Source organism: Oncorhynchus kisutch, unplaced genomic scaffold, assembly GCF_002021735.2.
Source record: "Oncorhynchus kisutch isolate 150728-3 unplaced genomic scaffold, Okis_V2 scaffold784, whole genome shotgun sequence".
Lineage (NCBI taxonomy): Eukaryota > Metazoa > Chordata > Actinopteri > Salmoniformes > Salmonidae > Oncorhynchus > Oncorhynchus kisutch.
The window spans coordinates 44,176-64,524 of NW_022262729.1; the positions used below are offsets into that span (position 1 = coordinate 44,176).

Genomic DNA, 20,349 nt, shown 5'->3' on the forward strand with positions numbered 1-20,349 from the left:
TTATTTGCGTCTGATAAAACTTTATATTTCTTGAGGAAAGAGCATTGTTTGTGTGAGACAAACTTTTTGTTATATATATTTATTTTATGGCAGGGAAATTCGCACTGACACTTAATGTTAACTTGATGGCTATTACTTTTTACCAATTTATGGTACAATGTTATTTGCAATTGTATAAATATATATATATAGAATTTAGGTCACCCACTTGCGTGGTGCAAAGGACTGTTTTTATTTGCAACTAGTAAGAACTTTTCTTTTTGTGAGACCCTGGTTCATGTAAACGTATACAAGTTTAATATTCTTCATCTAGTCACTGTGATAGTAAATGTCCATTTCTGTTTTTTCTATTAATGCTAGGCGAATCGTAATATTTTTAAGAGACAGGAATGAGGTTTCTAAAGCAGTTTCCTGTATTGAAGACTTTTCCTTCGTTTCGGGTTTGAAAATGAATATCAGTAAGTCAGTCTTATTTCCATTCAAGGATTGTGTTTTACAGGAAGTATTTGGTATCCCAATTAAAGATAAGGTTACTTATATTGAAATTGTTATATGCAAGGATGAAAAACAAAGGACTGAATTGAACTTTAACTAATTGAACCTCGGGTTGATGAGAGATATTTCGTTATAAGGTCGAGTATTATTATCCAAAGCTGAAGGGTTATCCAGATTGGTTTATGTCTCGTTGTCACTTGACTTACCCCCTAAAATTGTAAAGGACTTAGATAAGATTATTTGTAGTTTTATTTGATGTGATATCCACAAAAATGATGTGGATATATTGAAGCAACATCTCAAGACATCAGTCAGGAAGTTAAGGCTTGGTCGCAAGTGGGTATTCCAAATGGACAATAACCCCAAGTATACTTCCAAAGTTGTGGCAAAAATGACTTAAGGACAACAAAGTCAAGGTATTGGAGTGGCCATCACAAAGCCCTGACTTCAATCCTATAGAAAATGTGTGGGCAGAACTGAAAAAGCGTGTGCGAGCAAGGAGGCCTACAAACCTGACTCAGTTACACCAGCTCTGTCAGGAGGAATGGGCCAAAATTCAGTAAACTTATTGTGGGAAGCTTGTGGAAGACCAACCGAAACGTTTGACCCAAGTTAAACAATTTAAAGGCAATGCTACCAAATACTAATTGAGTGTATGTAAACTTCTGACCCACTGGGAACGTGATGAAAGAAATAAAAGCTGAAATAAATAATTCTCTCTAGTATTATTCTGACATTTCACATTCTTAAAATAAAGTGATGATTCTAACTGACCTAAGACAGGATTTTTTTACTAGGATTAAATATCAGGAATTGTGAAAAACTGAGTTTAAATGTATTTGGCTAAGGTGTATGTAAACATCAGACTTCAACTATACCTAGAAGTGCACACTATTCTTATTCTTTTTTAATGTATGTATATAGTCAACTATAGTCAACTATACAACTTCTACTACTACTACACTTTATATCATCCAATAATATATAATGAAAAACACTCAACATGAAGAATTAATGCAATTATGTTAATTTCAAATATTTATTTTGAAATATAGATTAGGTGCTCTTCTTTTTATAGCAGGAAGTAAAGGGACTGGACAAGGCTTTGCCTATAGCTGAAAACATCCTGCAAATGAGCGAACGCTTCCTTGGTTTCTTCTTGGTGGAGCATACACTCTCTGTTCGGCAGGATTGTTGATCATTGACAATTGCTGGGGGAAAAAATGTAAACATAACATTTTCTTTAACTGACCCTAGTTAGTGTGAAGAATTAGTATTGCATTATTATTATTTAAATTGTAATATTCTACATAATTTGCAAATGTCGGGCGGCAGGTAGCCTAGCAGTCTCAATCCGCCTATTTAACGCAGAAGTGTTACATAGGCCCCCCCAGGGCTTAGACTGTTTAGTGCCAAAAAGAAGGGGATAAAAACATGCAAAAAATATATATACATATAAATAAATATATATTTCGTCAACTTTCTTATATCTCTCAGATTTAGGACAGACACTTCAGTTCCATGTAGTGAATCTGTTTTTCAATGTGTTTGTATGGGCAAATAGCAGTAAGGCCGATACAAACCCCTCGGCCCAGACAGGGCTTAGACTCTTGTGGGTTAAAAAGCATGATCATTACAAAGGTGCAACTCGTGCTGGAGGCAATAAAAGGCCACGCTAAAATGTGCAGTTTTACAACACCACACAACGCCACAGATGTCTCAGAGACAGAGACTGAGAAAAAAAGGAGCAAGGAAAAACGCTGGTTGACTTGTTTTGAGGGAGCGTGCAATTGGCATGCTGACTGCAGGAATGTCCACCAGAGCTGTGGCCAGAGAATTGGATGTTTATTTCTTTACCATAAGCCGCCTTCAATGTCGTTTTAGAGAATTTGGCAGTATGTCCAACAGGCCTCACAACCACAGACCACGTATATGGCGTCGTGTTGGCTGTAGGGTTATGGTGTGGGCAGGCATAATCTACGGACAACGAATACAATTGCATTTTATCAATGGCAATTTGAATGTACAGAGATACCGTCACGAGATCCTTAGGCCCATTGTCGTGCCATTCATCCGCCGCCATCACCTCATGTTTCAACATGGTAATGCATGGCCCCATGTCGAAAGGCCTGCATACTCACCAGACATGTCACCCATTTAGCATGTTTGTGATGCTCTGGATTGACGTGTACAACAGCGTGTTCCAGTTCCCACCAATATTCAACAACTTCGCACAGCTATTGAAGAGGAGTGGGACAACATTCCATAGGCCACAATCAACAGCCTGATCAACTCTATGCGAAGGAGAAGTGTCACGCTGCATGAGGGAAATGGTGGTCACACCAGATACTGACTGGTTTTCTGATCCACGCCCCTACCTTTTTTTAAGGTATCTGTGACGAACAGATGCATATCTGTATTCCCAGTCATGTGAAATCCATAGATAAGGGCCTAATGAACGTATTTCAATTGACTGATTTCCATATATGAACTGTAACTCAATAAAATCTTTGAAATTGTTGCATGTTGCGTTTATATTTTTGTTCAGTACACATTTGAGTGTATTGACTTACCTGTTTCACTGACGGCAGGGGTCTGGTTCTGGGAAGGTGTTGGAGTGCAGTGGTTCTTCTTGTTGACCTGCTTTGTACTCTGGGTAACCAACAGTCATTTATACAGTAGGAGAAATTGCACACAAAGGGTATCAGTGTTTACCATCATACTGTACGTAATGAATAAAAATAATCTTAAAAATGTGTATTTTGATGACATATGTACCTTTGGGTTGAGTCCACAGAGAGCGCTGAATCTTCCTCTCTTCCTTTCCTTTCTACAAGTTGTTGGAAGCCCAGAATTACCTACCTCGTCACTGCCAAGTACATTGTGTGATGACAACTGTGTCATGGAGGGAGGTGAAGAGCTAGCCTCATTGCATTTAGCTAGTAGTTCCCTAGTTAATGATTTGACCAGGGCATCGTCAAATGCATAATCCGTTGACTTCATTGCAACCTGGAGCATCTTCTCTGACCCAAATTCTTGAAGAAGCCCCTTGTAGACAGCCTTGAAAATCTTTTTTATTTTCAGATTCTGGGGGTAGGCTTGAGTTGGTTCAAGGCCTGAGGTGCCACAGAACTCAGACAGAATCCTCTTTGTGAGAACTCTTGATGTTTCACCAATGTCAGAGGATTCCAGTAATGTGAAAGGGGTGATCATTGACAGCAATCTAACAATCAGTAAAAGTACCAAAGAGGTGTCGTCATTGCTAGTGGAGTCAAATGATGCATGTGTATCAGAGTCCATGGCTGATGGAGTTGATGGATGCACAGAGACACTAGACATCTCCAGATCTTTGTTGTCCATCTTAGATTCCACCTCTCCTAAAACTTGAATATCCACAGTTCCACCGTTGTGTGTGCTGCTGCCAGACAGAGAGTGTCTAGGCAATGATTTGGAACTAGACTGACGGCAAGTGGTCATGAGAGCCGGTCTGTCAGAGTCAAGTGTTCCAGCATCAGTTGGGGACAACCCATTGATTATGTTCATCAACTCTGATAATTCTTCTGATGAATTGGAGGCCACAGAACAGGTATCCATGACCTGATCGACCATTATATTGGTGAAAAGGCTCTTTGTGTCAAAGTAAACCTGTGAGGAACTAACGGAGATGGCAGAAGAGCTCGGCATAAGCCAACTTGTTTCCTGCAGAGAATCATCAGAGATGATAGTTTGGCAGAAATCGGATCCTTGTGATGGTGGAGGAAGCCAGAAGACAATCTGCTGTAGCAGACGTTTTATTGACTCCGTAGCAAAGGAGTATACAAGGTCAGATGGAAACTCCCTGGATTCTTCAGAAGCATTCAATCCTGTCTTCAGCTTCAAAAGAATAGAGTCAGACACGCTCTTGCCAGCTGGCACAAAAAGAGCCTGGGGGGTGTTGTGACTTTTTATGAGCTCATAAACTTTGTCAGTGAGCTCATGTGAGAAGTTCTGAAGACCGTCCCTGGGGCTGAGTCTCGCAAGTCTTCTTGTAAAAGAAGTGACATCATCTGCAGTGGCTATGTGTTCCGTATCTTCTCTTGGAATGACCTCCATAACAGTGTCAACTATGGCAGAGATGGTTTGCCTTGTGTAATTTGTTGACCCTTGTGAATGAGTTGAGGAGTCACTCATATCAATGACTGAACTCCTAATGATAGGACAATAGATTTCAACAGGCCACTCATTGGGCACTGGAGTGCCTGGAAGAGAATTTGTAAAATCACTCTGGGACCCTCTGGTCATGGCAGAGGTGATGGACAGGGAGGACTTTGAGGAGGATGGCCGGTGTATCTCGTGTCCATCAGTTCTCACCATGTGAACATCCTCCAACATGGAGCCCACGATGGAACGAGTCAAGAGGCCTTTCTCTGAGGTGCTCATCCTCTCTGACATAGACACTCTCCTCTGGATTGTCATCAGAGTCTGACTAATTAAGGCTTTGGAATAATTTACCATGCTGGTCTGGCTGCCTTCATGTTCACTGTAAGTCATTTGTGTAGAAGTAGCTGTTCTGTATATGGATTCGGCATGTTTGGGGTCCTCAACCACATTGTCTAGGAGGACCGGTTGTTGCTGGGCAAAAAAATCCTTAACCTTGATGAACACATTGTTGAACAGGTTTACAGTGCCTGGCCAAATGATCTTTCCTTTCACATTGGCCCCGTTCTGAACACTGACAGGAAGGGTTGAAGCTGACAGGGATCTCTCTAATTGGCCAGACACTGAAGCATCAGACATTTTAGTGATCTGGGTGAAGCTATTAAGGTCTTTAGTGATGCTTATGACGATGTTGGATGCTGCAGAATTGGTGTGCAGAGAAGAGGTGAACAAAGGTGGAGTTCCACTCTTCTGAAGGATTTTGACATCTCTATCATCACCATCGTTACTGGACTCTGCACAAATGTCTGCACTTCTACCATCAAGGCTGGTATTTACAATGCCAATTAACCCTGATTGAAGGATCCCACCAGCCATATGTGAGGCTTTCGTTTGAAACTCATCAGTACATAGTTTGTCAAAGGCTGTGGATTTAAGACTTCTAGAGGATGCCTCCTCCTCATCATTGTTGATCTCACCATGCAAATTGTCTTGTGTATTGACAGCATAGTCATCAACAGATAAATATGATTTGGAGGCGGCAAGGACGTCAATCTGAGAAACAACGGCATCCAAAAGCTTGGACAGGTCTTCTGTATCTCCTTTTAGGCTAGAGAGGCATTCCTCCATGGATTCCTCAGAGTGATACACAGTGAGGATCTGACTAATGACCTCCTTGGTACAGGTTTGAAGGTCCGCTTGGATTTCAAGAGAATCCCTATTACATGTCACCTGAGAATCAAAACTTTCCCTAGGAGCCTGTTTGAGAGTCTCATCATGTATTGGTGTAACACCATCGATGACCTTTACAGAGTCTTGGCAGGGAGTGAGGAAACGCCTCAGCATTTCTCGAAATCTATGATATATAATACGAGCAGCATGAAGGGTGCTCACTTTTGAAATTCTGAAATGTTCAGAGTGATGTGCCTGCATGGACTGAACAATAGTCTCCACATCTGTTACAAAAGTGTCCAGCAATTTAGATGCTTCAGAGTCTCCCAGTAAGCTGTTTGTAAAGGGGTTGACAGATCTCAGAGCTTCGCTCACTGCCTTTCTAGCCTTTGTCTGGAAAGACACACTGGAGAGTTTCTTCATATTTATAACTGGAAGACTCAGGGTAGATTCACTGTTGGTGGTGCTGTCCTGCAGACCAAGTGGAAAAGTGAGATGGGAGAGACATTGTTCACTGTCTAACAACTCAGATGGTGAGGGGGAACACGAACTGGTGAAATCATTCAAGTCAGACATGATGCCATCCACAAATAGAATGGCCTCCAGAGACTCTTCAGAATCACACTCTCCAACAGAAGATGAGAACTTCTCCATTACCTCAGTCTTACACAAGACAAGAACCTGGCTGGCAATCGCTTTTGTGGTGTCAAGGAGGACTTGGTCTTGCAAATACTTTTTGAGAGCCAAGAGAGGTTTTGGGGTCTCACTTTGTCCTTTTTGTTCATTCATAGATGAGGGGGTTATTAAAAGTGGTTTACAAGAAATGGAGTCCGATGTGTCAGCCTCACCATTACTGGAATGACCGATGTCTAGGCACAAAGTTGGAACCATTGTGAAATAATCTTTTGTGCTCTCCACAAATGTACTTGCGAGATACCCTTTTTCTGGACAGGTAAGAATCCTCTTCAGCGTATTTTTCATGTCGTAGTAACAGCCAACAGTGTAAGACCAGATCTTATTCTGATGGTTTTCAAGAAGGATCTGCTCACTCTGTGCAGGAGAGCAGGATGCCCTGATAGACTGGGTAAGATTGTCCATGTCTGAAACAAAGGTACTTACCAACTCAGAGGCCTCAGGGTCAATCATAAGGTCACTGATCTCACCTATCCGAGGAGTTGGACAAGATGATGTAGTGCCAGAACAACATGATGTACAACCCCTGAATCTTTTAACAATCTCCCGGATCGATTCAGTGGCCTTGGTCTGAAACTCCTCAGTGAGTAGTCTATCCATACTTTGTGTTGACAGACCAAGACTAGATTTGGCACCTTTGATATTGAGGTTGCTCTCTCCTTGTTTTAGCATCTCCTCAGGACTTTTACAAGCTTCAAGCATCTTCATATGGTCAGCAACAACACAAAGCAGTTCCCTCTTGTCGGGGTCATTTTCTTCCTTAATGCTGAAGTTCAAAACAGTGCCACTGAGGGCTGTCATGACCTGTCCTGTTAAATGTGTCATATCCACCTCAACACCATCCTCTCTGAGAACAACAATCTGCTCAACACTCTTCCCATTAATATACATCTGAAGTATGTTGGAAACGCCAGACACCATCTCCTCAACAACCTTGGTTCTGGAGACACCACCACTGGCAAAAATAACAGGGGACATTCGGCCAGAGATGGGAGTTTGGATGGCCACAGAGATTATGGAATTGACCTTCTTTGACACTTCTCCAACAATAACCCGGGATAGACTTTGAGTGTCTACCTGGTCCTCTCTTTGGATACAGAGGACATTGTTCAGCGACTCTTTGAAGGAATCCTGAACACCAGTGAGGAGACTGTCCTCAGTAATCCCAAAAAAGTCCCTGAGTGGCTCAGATGATATCGACTCACCATCTCCCTGAGTATTTGGCAAGACTGTCTGAGACCTTTGAGAATACAAAGCAAACAATACAGCATTCCATATTCAATAGTAGACACGGTAGTGACATTAATACATCATTCAGTAATCAGTTAAACTGGTCATTAAGAGTAAACTGTTATACAGATAAACAAAACATATTTTCACAAAATGGGTTATGAATAGTTAGGTGAAACTGGTTTCTTTAGGAATGACTGAACATACCCATTACTTGAGGAGCTTGATTTGGCCGTGCAAGACCTTGAGGATTTGCTGCTGCCTCTCTTGCGAACCTTCAGGTTTGTGCTAGAGGATCTCTCTGATTCTGTCAGAGACTTGCTGGATACTGGAGACACATGGCTGTATATCCGTACAAAACGGAAAATTGCAGGGATGATGACCTCCAGGATGGCCTCAGATACAAACCGCACAATCTCCAGGCACATCTCTGCAAGCAATGCCCTCATCACCTGTAGGACCGAAACAGTGTAGGTAGATTACTCATAGCCGGGCTCTGAAACCAAGCTCCTCGAAGAGATTGTCGTGGAAATTTCCTCTATTTACCTAATCATGGGAGCAAACCACACACACACGTCAGAGTTAGTTATAAAAGTCCATCTTTAATTATATGAGCTCTTATCACAAGCCTGTGACTCTCAGATAAATTCAGTGTCTCCCCAGTGAATTTTCTGAGAGTCCCCTTACAATGCAACTGAGTTCCTTTAATAGCAAAGACACACATAGTCAGACCGCATAGACATAACTCATCGTTCAGCTTTGTCTCCTTTCCCAAACCTCAGAACCATAAACCAAATCCTCGATATCAACCGGCATATATCAAATTGTCATTTATATACAACCACTCTTAAATACAAACTCCTGGACAAACTCACAGATAGGAGACTGACCCTACAGGTCAACAAAGAGGGAGCATAGAATGATTCCACACTCCTTTCCCCCCCATGAGAAAAGTAGGGAGTAAAAGATATGTTTACACATGATGACACTTTGACCTCTCCCCTCTCTCAGCGGCCATGCAACTTAGTTTTGACGTAGAACAGATAACTGCAACCTCACCACAGAATTACACAAAAATACCATTCTGATGGGAAGTAACTTACACACATTTGATGAATATTAAACATCTTACAAATGTTACCAACATATTCTGATAATTCCACGACACTGCGACCTGAACGCAGCGCCTTAGACCGCTCGGCCATCCTGACTACAGCACAGTACCTGGGTATCGGGTTAAAGAGTATGGGGTAAAAGTAGAAATAGGCACAGCAACGCAATCACCACAGAGACCAGTAAATTTATGCACGATACCGACTTGCACTTTCAATAGTCATTTGTTTTTATCAATGAAAAACTCCAGTCATTGATTTAACCTCAATATGGCCTTCAATGGAAAAGAGTAGTAAATCGTCATTGAATGAATGCTAAACTGGCCTCAGAATATGGCCATTCTGATATAAATGATAAAATTCCTCAGATAAGACCGAAAAAGTGTCTGTAAATATCAGCAATCATCAGGGTAAGAGTGACAACAGGTCCACATGGGGGAAATCTTAACAAATGGCTTAATGGGTATTTTCAACGGAATCGTGTTATTATTTATTTTTAGGGTTTAACAAGGCAGCTCACCTGTGACCTGTGGCTTGACTTTAAATGTGGCCAGTTCGATTACCCTGCAGACTTTAAGAGTGTCTTCAGAATATGGCCATTTTGACATGAATTTAAAAATGCCTCAGATGGGACCAAAAAAGTGTCTGGAGCTATCCGTCAGGGTAAGAGTGACAACAGGTTTCCACATGTCAAAATGGGGGAAATCTTAGAAAATGGCTTAATGGTTATTCATGAGAATCGTGAGAATCGTGAGTGTATCATGGGATCTCACCTGAAATCTGTGGCTTGACTACAAACCTGTAACCTATGCTACTGTGGCCTATAGAGCTAGAAGGATGGATAACCAGGTGTGTAAAGGTGTGAGGTGGGATCCTATCCCAAATGGACAACTAATCCCTATGTACTTGTGGAGATCTGAGAGGATATGATTGGTATAAGAAACACGACTAAACTTCAACCTCCGGAGGGGTCAAGAAAATTCAATTTCGTTGTCGGCAGGATTCGAACCTGCGCAGGAAGATCCATAATGGATTTCTAGTCCATCGCCTTAACCACTCGGCCACGACAACAGTCTTGTAAGCAGTGAATGGGCCACCAGGCATAGCCTACAGAAAGTGATAATTTTACAACTGAAAGACAATGCAGTAACTCATTAACTCATTATAATGCAATAAAATGCATTGTTCCCCTCATTAATTATTAAGTACAGCTGTTTTCTAATTTCCTTGATCTTTGGTCAGCTCCAGAAGGTTTTCATTTGAGAGTGTTTATTATAAATTGTTATTTCATCATCTTATTATTACTGCTGAGTAGCATGACTCCTGAGAGGCACTAAACAACTGTCAGAAGTGGGATTTGAACCCACGCCTCCATGGGAGACTGCGACCTGAACGCACCGCCTTAGACCGCTCGGCCATCCTGACTACAGCACAGTACCTGGGTATCGGGTTAAAGAGTATGGGGTAAAAGTAGAAATAGGCACAGCAACGCAATCACCACAGAGACCAGTAAATTTATGCACGATACCGACTTGCACTTTCAATAGTCATTTGTTTTTATCAATGAAAAACTCCAGTCATTGATTTAACCTCAATATGGCCTTCAATGGAAAAGAGTAGTAAATCGTCATTGAATGAACGCTAAACTGGCCTCAGAATATGGCCATTCTGATATAAATGATAAAATTCCTCAGATAAGACTGAAAAAGTGTCTGTAAATATCAGCAATCATCAGGGTAAGAGTGACAACAGGTCCACATGGGGGAAATCTTAACAAATGGCTTAATGGGTATTTTCAACGCAATCGTGTTATTATTTATTTTTAGGGTTTAACAAGGCAGCTCACCTGTGACCTGTGGCTTGACTTTAGATGTGGCCAGTTCGATTACCCTGCAGACTTTAAGAGTGTCTTCAGAATATGGCCATTTTGACATGAATTTAAAAATGCCTCAGATAGGACCAAAAAAGTGTCTGGAGCTATCCGTCAGGGTAAGAGTGACAACAGGTTTCCACATGTCAAAATGGGGTAAATCTTAGAAAATGGCTTAATGGTTATTCATGAGAATCGTGAGAATCGTGAGTGTATCATGGGATCTCACCTGAAATCTGTGGCTTGACTACAAACCTGTAACCTATGCTACTGTGGCCTATAGAGCTAGAAGGATGGATAACCAGGTGTGTAAAGGTGTGAGGTGGGATCCTATCCCAAATGGACAACTAATCCCTATGTACTTGTGGAGATCTGAGAGGATATGATAGGTATAAGAAACACGACTAAACTTCAACCTCCGGAGGGGTCAAGAAAACTCAATTTCGTTGTCGGCAGGATTCGAACCTGCGCAGGAAGATCCTAATGGATTTCTAGTCCATCGCCTTAACCACTCGGCCACGACAACAGTCTTGTAAGCAGTGAATGGGCCACCAGGCATAGCCTACAGAAAGTGATAATTTTACAACTGAAAGACAATGCATTAACTCATTATAATGCAATAAAATGAATTGTTCCCCTCATTAATTATTAAGTACAGCTGTTTTCTAATTTCCTTAATCTTTGGTCAGCTCCAGAAGGTTTTCATTTGAGAGTGTTTATTATAAATTGTTATTTCATCATCTTATTATTACTGCTAAGTAGCATGACTCCTGAGAGGCACTAAACAACTGTCAGAAGTGGGATTTGAACCCACGCCTCCATGGGAGACTGCGACCTGAACGCAGCGCCTTAGACCGCTCGGCCATCCTGACTACAGCACAGTACCTGGGTATCGGGTTAAAGAGTATGGGGTAAAAGTAGAAATAGGCACAGCAACGCAATCACCACAGAGACCAGTAAATTTATGCACGATACCGACTTGCACTTTCAATAGTCATTTGTTTTTATCAATGAAAAACTCCAGTCATTGATTTAACCTCAATATGGCCTTCAATGGAAAAGAGTAGTAAATCGTCATTGAATGAATGCTAAACTGGCCTCAGAATATGGCCATTCTGATATAAATGATAAAATTCCTCAGATAAGACCGAAAAAGTGTCTGTAAATATCAGCAATCATCAGGGTAAGAGTGACAACAGGTCCACATGGGGGAAATCTTAACAAATGGCTTAATGGGTATTTTCAACGCAATCGTGTTATTATTTATTTTTAGGGTTTAACAAGGCAGCTCACCTGTGACCTGTGGCTTGACTTTAGATGTGGCCAGTTCGATTACCCTGCAGACTTTAAGAGTGTCTTCAGAATATGGCCATTTTGACATGAATTTAAAAATGCCTCAGATAGGACCAAAAAAGTGTCTGGAGCTATCCGTCAGGGTAAGAGTGACAACAGGTTTCCACATGTCAAAATGGGGGAAATCTTAGAAAATGGCTTAATGGTTATTCATGAGAATCGTGAGAATCGTGAGTGTATCATGGGATCTCACCTGAAATCTGTGGCTTGACTACAAACCTGTAACCTATGCTACTGTGGCCTATAGAGCTAGAAGGATGGATAACCAGGTGTGTAAAGGTGTGAGATGGGATCCTATCCCAAATGGACAACTAATCCCTATGTACTTGTGGAGATCTGAGAGGATATGATTGGTATAAGAAACACGACTAAACTTCAACCTCCGGAGGGGTCAAGAAAATTCAATTTCGTTGTCGGCAGGATTCGAACCTGCGCAGGAAGATCCTAATGGATTTCTAGTCCATCGCCTTAACCACTCGGCCACGACAACAGTCTTGTAAGCAGTGAATGGGCCACCAGGCATAGCCTACAGAAAGTGATAATTTTACAACTGAAAGACAATGCAGTAAACTCATTAACTCATTATAATGCAATAAAATGCATTGTTCCCCTCATTAATTATTAAGTACAGCTGTTTTCTAATTTCCTTGATCTTTGGTCAGCTCCAGAAGGTTTTCATTTGAGAGTGTTTATTATAAATTGTTATTTCATCATCTTATTATTACTGCTAAGTAGCATGACTCCTGAGAGGCACTAAACAACTGTCAGAAGTGGGATTTGAACCCACGCCTCCATGGGAGACTGCGACCTGAACGCAGCGCCTTAGACCGCTCGGCCATCCCGACTACAGCACAGTACCTGGGTATCGGGTTAAAGAGTATGGGGTAAAAGTAGAAATAGGCACAGCAACGCAATCACCACAGAGACCAGTAAATTTATGCACGATACCGACTTGCACTTTCAATAGTCATTTGTTTTTATCAATGAAAAACTCCAGTCATTGATTTAACCTCAATATGGCCTTCAATGGAAAACAGTAGTAAATCGTCATTGAATGAACGCTAAACTGGCCTTAGAATATGGCCATTCTGATATAAATGATAAAATTCCTCAGATAAGACTGAAAAAGTGTCTGTAAATATCAGCAATCATCAGGGTAAGAGTGACAACAGGTCCACATGGGGGAAATCTTAACAAATGGCTTAATGGGTATTTTCAACGCAATCGTGTTATTATTTATTTTTAGGGTTTAACAAGGCAGCTCACCTGTGACCTGTGGCTTGACTTTAGATGTGGCCAGTTCGATTACCCTGCAGACTTTAAGAGTGTCTTCTGAATATGGCCATTTTGACATGAATTTAAAATGCCTCAGATAGGACCAAAAAAGTGTCTGGAGCTATCCGTCAGGGTAAGAGTGACAACAGGTTTCCACATGTCAAAATGGGGGAAATCTTAGAAAATGGCTTAATGGTTATTCATGAGAATCGTGAGAATCGTGAGTGTATCATGGGATCTCACCTGAAATCTGTGGCTTGACTACAAACCTGTAACCTATGCTACTGTGGCCTATAGAGCTAGAAGGATGGATAACCAGGTGTGTAAAGGTGTGAGGTGGGATCCTATCCCAAATGGACAACTAATCCCTATGTACTTGTGGAGATCTGAGAGGATATGATTGGTATAAGAAACACGACTAAACTTCAACCTCCGGAGGGGTCAAGAAAATTCAATTTCGTTGTCGGCAGGAATCGAACCTGCGCAGGAAGATCCTAATGGATTTCTAGTCCATCGCCTTAACCACTCGGCCACGACAACAGTCTTGTCAGCAGTGAATGGGCCACCAGGCATAGCCTACAGAAAGTGATAATTTTACAACTGAAAGACAATGCAGTAACTCATTAACTCATTATAATGCAATAAAATGAATTGTTCCCCTCATTCATTATTAAGTACAGCTGTTTTCTAATTTCCTTGATCTTTGGTCAGCTCCAGAAGGTTTTCATTTGAGAGTGTTTATTATAAATTGTTATTTCATCATCTTATTATTACTGCTAAGCAGCATGACTCCTGAGAGGCACTAAACAACTGTCAGAAGTGGGATTTGAACACACGCCTCCATGGGAGACTGCGACCTGAACGCAGCGCCTTAGACCGCTCGGCCATCCTGACTACAGCACAGTACCTGGGTATCGGGTTAAAGAGTATGGGGTAAAAGTAGAAATAGGCACAGCAACGCAATCACCACAGAGACCAGTAAATTTATGCACGATACCGACTTGCACTTTCAATAGTCATTTGTTTTTATCAATGAAAAACTCCAGTCATTGATTTAACCTCAATATGGCCTTCAATGGAAAAGAGTAGTAAATCGTCATTGAATGAACGCTAAACTGGCCTCAGAATATGGCCATTCTGATATAAATGATAAAATTCCTCAGATAAGACCGAAAAAGTGTCTGTAAATATCAGCAATCATCAGGGTAAGAGTGACAACAGGTCCACATGGGGGAAATCTTAACAAATGGCTTAATGGGTATTTTCAACGCAATCGTGTTATTATTTATTTTTAGGGTTTAACAAGGCAGCTCACCTGTGACCTGTGGCTTGACTTTAGATGTGGCCAGTTCGATTACCCTGCAGACTTTAAGAGTGTCTTCAGAATATGGCCATTTTGACATGAATTTAAAAATGCCTCAGATAGGACCAAAAAAGTGTCTGGAGCTATCCGTCAGGGTAAGAGTGACAACAGGTTTCCACATGTCAAAATGGGGGAAATCTTAGAAAATGGCTTAATGGTTATTCATGAGAATCGTGTTGTATTGTTGAGTGTATCATGGGATCTCACCTGAAATCTGTGGCTTGACTACAAACCTGTAACCTATGCTACTGTGGCCTATAGAGCTAGAAGGATGGATAACCAGGTGTGTAAAGGTGTGAGGTGGGATCCTATCCCAAATGGACAACTAATCCCTATGTACTTGTGGAGATCTGAGAGGATATGATTGGTATAAGAAACACGACTAAACTTCAACCTCCGGAGGGGTCAAGAAAATTCAATTTCGTTGTCGGCAGGATTCGAACCTGCGCAGGAAGATCCTAATGGATTTCTAGTCCATCGCCTTAACCACTCGGCCACGACAACAGTCTTGTCAGCAGTGAATGGGCCACCAGGCATAGCCTACAGAAAGTGATAATTTTACAACTGAAAGACAATGCAGTAACTCATTAACTCATTATAATGCAATAAATGAATTGTTCCCCTCATTCATTATTAAGTACAGCTGTTTTCTAATTTCCTTGATCTTTGGTCAGCTCCAGAAGGTTTTCATTTGAGAGTGTTTATTATAAATTGTTATTTCATCATCTTATTATTACTGCTAAGCAGCATGACTCCTGAGAGGCACTAAACAACTGTCAGAAGTGGGATTTGAACCCACGCCTCCATGGGAGACTGCGACCTGAACGCAGCGCCTTAGACCGCTCGGCCATCCTGACTACAGCACAGTACCTGGGTATCGGGTTAAAGAGTATGGGGTAAAAGTAGAAATAGGCACAGCAACGCAATCACCACAGAGACCAGTAAATTTATGCACGATACCGACTTGCACTTTCAATAGTCATTTGTTTTTATCAATGAAAAACTCCAGTCATTGATTTAACCTCAATATGGCCTTCAATGGAAAAGAGTAGTAAATCGTCATTGAATGAACGCTAAACTGGCCTCAGAATATGGCCATTCTGATATAAATGATAAAATTCCTCAGATAAGACTGAAAAAGTGTCTGTAAATATCAGCAATCATCAGGGTAAGAGTGACAACAGGTCCACATGGGGGAAATCTTAACAAATGGCTTAATGGGTATTTTCAACGCAATCGTGTTATTATTTATTTTTAGGGTTTAACAAGGCAGCTCACCTGTGACCTGTGGCTTGACTTTAGATGTGGCCAGTTCGATTACCCTGCAGACTTTAAGAGTGTCTTCAGAATATGGCCATTTTGACATGAATTTAAAAATGCCTCAGATAGGACCAAAAAAGTGTCTGGAGCTATCCGTCAGGGTAAGAGTGACAACAGGTTTCCACATGTCAAAATGGGGGAAATCTTAGAAAATGGCTTAATGGTTATTCATGAGAATCGTGAGTGTATCATGGGATCTCACCTGAAATCTGTGGCTTGACTACAAACCTGTAACCTATGCTACTGTGGCCTATAGAGCTAGAAGGATGGATAACCAGGTGTGTAAAGGTGTGATGTGGGATCCTATCCCAAATGGACAACTAATCCCTATGTACTTGTGGAGATCTGAGAGGATATGATTGGTATAAGAAACACGACTAAACTTCAACCTCCGGAGGGGTCAAGAAAATTCAATTTCGTTGTCGGCAGGATTCGAACCTGCGCAGGAAGATCCTAATGGATTTCTAGTCCATCGCCTTAACCACTCGGCCACGACAACAGTCTTGTCAGCAGTGAATGGGCCACCAGGCATAGCCTACAGAAAGTGATAATTTTACAACTGAAAGACAATCAGTAACTCATTAACTCGTTATAATGCAATAAAATGAATTGTTCCCCTCATTCATTATTAAGTACAGATGTTTTCTAATTTCCTTGATCTTTGGTCAGCTCCAGAAGGTTTTCATTTGAGAGTGTTTATTATAAATTGTTATTTCATCATCTTATTATTACTGCTAAGCAGCATGACTCCTGAGAGGCACTAAACAACTGTCAGAAGTGGGATTTGAACCCACGCCTCCATGGGAGAATGCGACCTGAACGCAGCGCCTTAGACCGCTCGGCCATCCTGACTACAGCACAGTATCTGGGTATCGGGTTAAAGAGTATGGGGTAAAAGTAGAAATAGGCACAGCAACGCAATCACCACAGAGACCAGTAAATTTATGCACGATACCGACTTGCACTTTCAATAGTCATTTGTTTTTATCAATGAAAAACTCCAGTCATTGATTTAACCTCAATATGGCCTTCAATGGAAAAGAGTAGTAAATCGTCATTGAATGAACGCTAAACTGGCCTTAGAATATGGCCATTCTGATATAAATGATAAAATTCCTCAGATATGACCGAAAAAGTGTCTGTAAATATCAGCAATCATCAGGGTAAGAGTGACAACAGGTCCACATGGGGGAAATCTTAACAAATGGCTTAATGGGTATTTTCAACGCAATCGTGTTATTATTTATTTTTAGGGTTTAACAAGGCAGCTCACCTGTGACCTGTGGCTTGACTTTAGATGTGGCCAGTTCGATTACCCTGCAGACTTTAAGAGTGTCTTCAGAATATGGCCATTTTGACATGAATTTAAAAATGCCTCAGATAGGACCAAAAAAGTGTCTGGAGCTATCCGTCAGGGTAAGAGTGACAACAGGTTTCCACATGTCAAAATGGGGGAAATCTTAGAAAATGGCTTAATGGTTATTCATGAGAATCGTGTTGTTGTATTGTTGAGTGTATCATGGGATCTCACCTGAAATCTGTGGCTTGACTACAAACCTGTAACCTATGCTACTGTGGCCTATAGAGCTAGAAGGATGGATAACCAGGTGTGTAAAGGTGTGATGTGGGATCCTATCCCAAATGGACAACTAATCCCTATGTACTTGTGGAGATCTGAGAGGATATGATTGGTATAAGAAACACGACTAAACTTCAACCTCCGGAGGGGTCAAGAAAATTCAATTTCGTTGTCGGCAGGATTCGAACCTGCGCAGGAAGATCCTAATGGATTTCTAGTCCATCGCCTTAACCACTCGGCCACGACAACAGTCTTGTCAGCAGTGAATGGGCCACCAGGCATAGCCTACAGAAAGTGATAATTTTACAACTGAAAGACAATGCACTAACTCATTAACTCATTATAATGCAATATAATGAATTGTTCCCCTCATTCATTATTAAGTACAGCTGTTTTCTAATTTCCTTGATCTTTGGTCAGCTCCAGAAGGTTTTCATTTGAGAGTGTTTATTATAAATTGTTATTTCATCATCTTATTATTACTGCTAAGCAGCATGACTCCTGAGAGGCGCTAAACAACTGTCAGAAGTGGGATTTGAACCCACACCTCCATGGGAGACTGCGACCTGAACGCAGCGCCTCAGACCGCTCGGCCATCCTGACTACAGCACAGTACCTGGGTATCGGGTTAAAGAGTATGGGGTAAAAGTAGAAATAGGCACAGCAACGCAATCACCACAGAGACCAGTAAATTTATGCACGATACCGACTTGCACTTTCAATAGTCATTTGTTTTTATCAATGAAAAACTCCAGTCATTGATTTAACCTCAATATGGCCTTCAATGGAAAAGAGTAGTAAATCGTCATTGAATGAACGCTAAACTGGCCTCAGAATATGGCCATTCTGATATAAATGATAAAATTCCTCAGATAAGACTGAAAAAGTGTCTGTAAATATCAGCAATCATCAGGGTAAGAGTGACAACAGGTCCACATGGGGGAAATCTTAACAAATGGCTTAATGGGTATTTTCAACGCAATCGTGTTATTATTTATTTTTAGGGTTTAACAAGGCAGCTCACCTGTGACCTGTGGCTTGACTTTAGATGTGGCCAGTTCAATTACCCTGCAGACTTTAAGAGTGTCTTCAGAATATGGCCATTTTGACATGAATTTAAAAATGCCTCAGATAGGACCAAAAAAGTGTCTGGAGCTATCCGTCAGGGTAAGAGTGACAACAGGTTTCCACATGTCAAAATGGGGGAAATCTTAGAAAATGGCTTAATGGTTATTCATGAGAATCGTGAGTGTATCATGGGATCTCACCTGAAATCTGTGGCTTGACTACAAACCTGTAACCTATGCTACTGTGGCCTATAGAGCTAGAAGGATGGATAACCAGGTGTGTAAAGGTGTGATGTGGGATCCTATCCCAAATGGACAACTAATCCCTATGTACTTGTGGAGATCTGAGAGGATATGATTGGTATAAGAAACACGACTAAACTTCAACCTCCGGAGGGGTCAAGAAAATTCAATTTCGTTGTCGGCAGGATTCGAACCTGCGCAGGAAGATCCTAATGGATTTCTAGTCCATCGCCTTAACCACTCGGCCACGACAACAGTCTTGTCAGCAGTGAATGGGCCACCAGGCATAGCCTACAGAAAGTGATAATTTTACAACTGAAAGACAATCAGTAACTCATTAACTCGTTATAATGCAATAAAATGAATTGTTCCCCTCATTCATTATTAAGTACAGATGTTTTCTAATTTCCTTGATCTTTGGTCAGCTCCAGAAGGTTTTCATTTGAGAGTGTTTATTATAAATTGTTATTTCATCATGTTATTATTACTGCTAAGCAGCATGACTCCTGAGAGGAGCTAAACAACTGTCAGAAGTGGGATTTGAACCCACGCCTCCATGGTAGACTGCGACCTGAACGCAGCGCCTCAGACCGCTCGGCCATCCTGACTACAGCACAGTACCTGGGTATCGGGTTAAAGAGTATGGGGTAAAAGTAGAAATAGGCACAGCAACGCAATCACCACAGAGACCAGTAAATTTATGCACGATACCGACTTGCACTTTCAATAGTCATTTGTTTTTATCAATGAAAAACTCCAGTCATTGATTTAACCTCAATATGGCCTTCAATGGAAAAGAGTAGTAAATCGTCATTGAATGAACGCTAAACTGGCCTTAGAATATGGCCATTCTGATATAAATGATAAAATTCCTCAGATAAGACCGAAAAAGTGTCTGTAAATATCAGCAATCATCAGGGTAAGAGTGACAACAGGTCCACATGGGGGAAATCTTAACAAATGGCTTAATGGGTATTTTCAACGCAATCGTGTTATTATTTATTTTTAGGGTTTAACAAGGCAGCTCACCTGTGACCTGTGGCTTGACTTTAGATGTGGCCAGTTCGATTACCCTGCAGACTTTAAGAGTGTCTTCAGAATATGGCCATTTTGACATGAATTTAAAAATGCCTCAGATAGGACCAAAAAAGTGTCTGGAGCTATCCCTCAGGGTAAGAGTGACAACAGGTTTCCACATGTCAAAATGGGGGAAATCTTAGAAAATGGCTTAATGGTTATTCATGAGAATCGTGTTGTTGTATTGTTGAGTGTATCATGGGATCTCACCTGAAATCTGTGGCTTGACTACAAACCTGTAACCTATGCTACTGTGGCCTATAGAGCTAGAAGGATGGATAACCAGGTGTGTAAAGGTGTGATGTGGGATCCTATCCCAAATGGACAACTAATCCCTATGTACTTGTGGAGATCTGAGAGGATAT

At 41.3% G+C, this 20,349-nt stretch overlaps 16 non-coding genes across 16 annotated transcripts; all 16 read right to left on the reverse strand.

Annotated features, from left to right (window-relative positions):
* Nucleotides 1-9,825: 9,825 nt before the first annotated feature.
* trnas-aga (transfer RNA serine (anticodon AGA)) lies at nt 9,826-9,908 on the reverse strand. The gene has a single exon. It is a non-coding gene; the product is annotated as a tRNA-Ser (tRNA).
* Nucleotides 9,909-10,179: 271 nt separating this feature from the next.
* Nucleotides 10,180-10,262, reverse strand: trnal-cag (transfer RNA leucine (anticodon CAG)). The gene has a single exon. It is a non-coding gene; the product is annotated as a tRNA-Leu (tRNA).
* An 889-nt stretch (nt 10,263-11,151) lies between these two features.
* On the reverse strand, nt 11,152-11,233 carry trnas-aga (transfer RNA serine (anticodon AGA)). Its single transcript has one exon. It is a non-coding gene; the product is annotated as a tRNA-Ser (tRNA).
* Nucleotides 11,234-11,496: 263 nt separating this feature from the next.
* trnal-cag (transfer RNA leucine (anticodon CAG)) lies at nt 11,497-11,579 on the reverse strand. The gene has a single exon. It is a non-coding gene; the product is annotated as a tRNA-Leu (tRNA).
* Nucleotides 11,580-12,468: 889 nt separating this feature from the next.
* Nucleotides 12,469-12,550, reverse strand: trnas-aga (transfer RNA serine (anticodon AGA)). Its single transcript has one exon. It is a non-coding gene; the product is annotated as a tRNA-Ser (tRNA).
* A 272-nt stretch (nt 12,551-12,822) lies between these two features.
* trnal-cag (transfer RNA leucine (anticodon CAG)) lies at nt 12,823-12,905 on the reverse strand. The gene has a single exon. It is a non-coding gene; the product is annotated as a tRNA-Leu (tRNA).
* An 888-nt stretch (nt 12,906-13,793) lies between these two features.
* On the reverse strand, nt 13,794-13,875 carry trnas-aga (transfer RNA serine (anticodon AGA)). Its single transcript has one exon. It is a non-coding gene; the product is annotated as a tRNA-Ser (tRNA).
* A 271-nt stretch (nt 13,876-14,146) lies between these two features.
* Nucleotides 14,147-14,229, reverse strand: trnal-cag (transfer RNA leucine (anticodon CAG)). The gene has a single exon. It is a non-coding gene; the product is annotated as a tRNA-Leu (tRNA).
* Nucleotides 14,230-15,120: 891 nt separating this feature from the next.
* Nucleotides 15,121-15,202, reverse strand: trnas-aga (transfer RNA serine (anticodon AGA)). The gene has a single exon. It is a non-coding gene; the product is annotated as a tRNA-Ser (tRNA).
* Nucleotides 15,203-15,472: 270 nt separating this feature from the next.
* trnal-cag (transfer RNA leucine (anticodon CAG)) lies at nt 15,473-15,555 on the reverse strand. The gene has a single exon. It is a non-coding gene; the product is annotated as a tRNA-Leu (tRNA).
* Nucleotides 15,556-16,435: 880 nt separating this feature from the next.
* trnas-aga (transfer RNA serine (anticodon AGA)) lies at nt 16,436-16,517 on the reverse strand. The gene has a single exon. It is a non-coding gene; the product is annotated as a tRNA-Ser (tRNA).
* A 270-nt stretch (nt 16,518-16,787) lies between these two features.
* On the reverse strand, nt 16,788-16,870 carry trnal-cag (transfer RNA leucine (anticodon CAG)). Its single transcript has one exon. It is a non-coding gene; the product is annotated as a tRNA-Leu (tRNA).
* Nucleotides 16,871-17,764: 894 nt separating this feature from the next.
* trnas-aga (transfer RNA serine (anticodon AGA)) lies at nt 17,765-17,846 on the reverse strand. The gene has a single exon. It is a non-coding gene; the product is annotated as a tRNA-Ser (tRNA).
* Nucleotides 17,847-18,117: 271 nt separating this feature from the next.
* On the reverse strand, nt 18,118-18,200 carry trnal-cag (transfer RNA leucine (anticodon CAG)). Its single transcript has one exon. It is a non-coding gene; the product is annotated as a tRNA-Leu (tRNA).
* An 880-nt stretch (nt 18,201-19,080) lies between these two features.
* Nucleotides 19,081-19,162, reverse strand: trnas-aga (transfer RNA serine (anticodon AGA)). The gene has a single exon. It is a non-coding gene; the product is annotated as a tRNA-Ser (tRNA).
* A 270-nt stretch (nt 19,163-19,432) lies between these two features.
* trnal-cag (transfer RNA leucine (anticodon CAG)) lies at nt 19,433-19,515 on the reverse strand. Its single transcript has one exon. It is a non-coding gene; the product is annotated as a tRNA-Leu (tRNA).
* Nucleotides 19,516-20,349: the final 834 nt, after the last annotated feature.